We start from the raw sequence: 529 nt of genomic DNA, 5'->3' as shown, positions 1-529 counted from the left end.
ATGACGGATGTCGGGAAGATCAATCAAAATTATCGTTAGGAGCTCTATTCATGAACAATAAGGTCGATTACAGTTTGTCTGAAGCATGCATGGATTCATGGGCAGAAATGTTTACGGAGTTTTTACCAGAGGGTAATCAGGTAACTGGTTTATATTACGAGACCGAGACATTGATAGCTAGGATTGCCATATCATACTATTGATGTATGTATAGATAATTGTATGCTCTTCTAAAAAGAAGATGATAAGTTGGAGCATTCCAAGTTTTGCGAGAAACAAAGGTATAAGGTTAGTGAAGGAAGAACAAGAATACCATATAGTAAGATGTGGTACTTACCCATTGGAGATAGATTGAAGAGAATGTACCAATCCGAGAAGACTGCAGCTTCTATGAGATGGCATGCTGAGCATGATTCGGAAGAAGGAGTAATGTGTCATCCATCAGATGCGGCTGAGTGGAAGAATCTTCAGCAATTGCATCCCTCATTTGCAAGCGAACCGCGAAACGTTTATCTTGGACTATGTACGG

This window comes from Capsella rubella, unplaced genomic scaffold (assembly GCF_000375325.1).
Source record: "Capsella rubella cultivar Monte Gargano unplaced genomic scaffold, Caprub1_0 scaffold_8, whole genome shotgun sequence".
Classification (NCBI taxonomy): domain Eukaryota; kingdom Viridiplantae; phylum Streptophyta; class Magnoliopsida; order Brassicales; family Brassicaceae; genus Capsella; species Capsella rubella.
The sequence above is the reverse complement of the archived record's forward strand: the minus strand, read 5'-3'. Positions refer to the sequence as shown.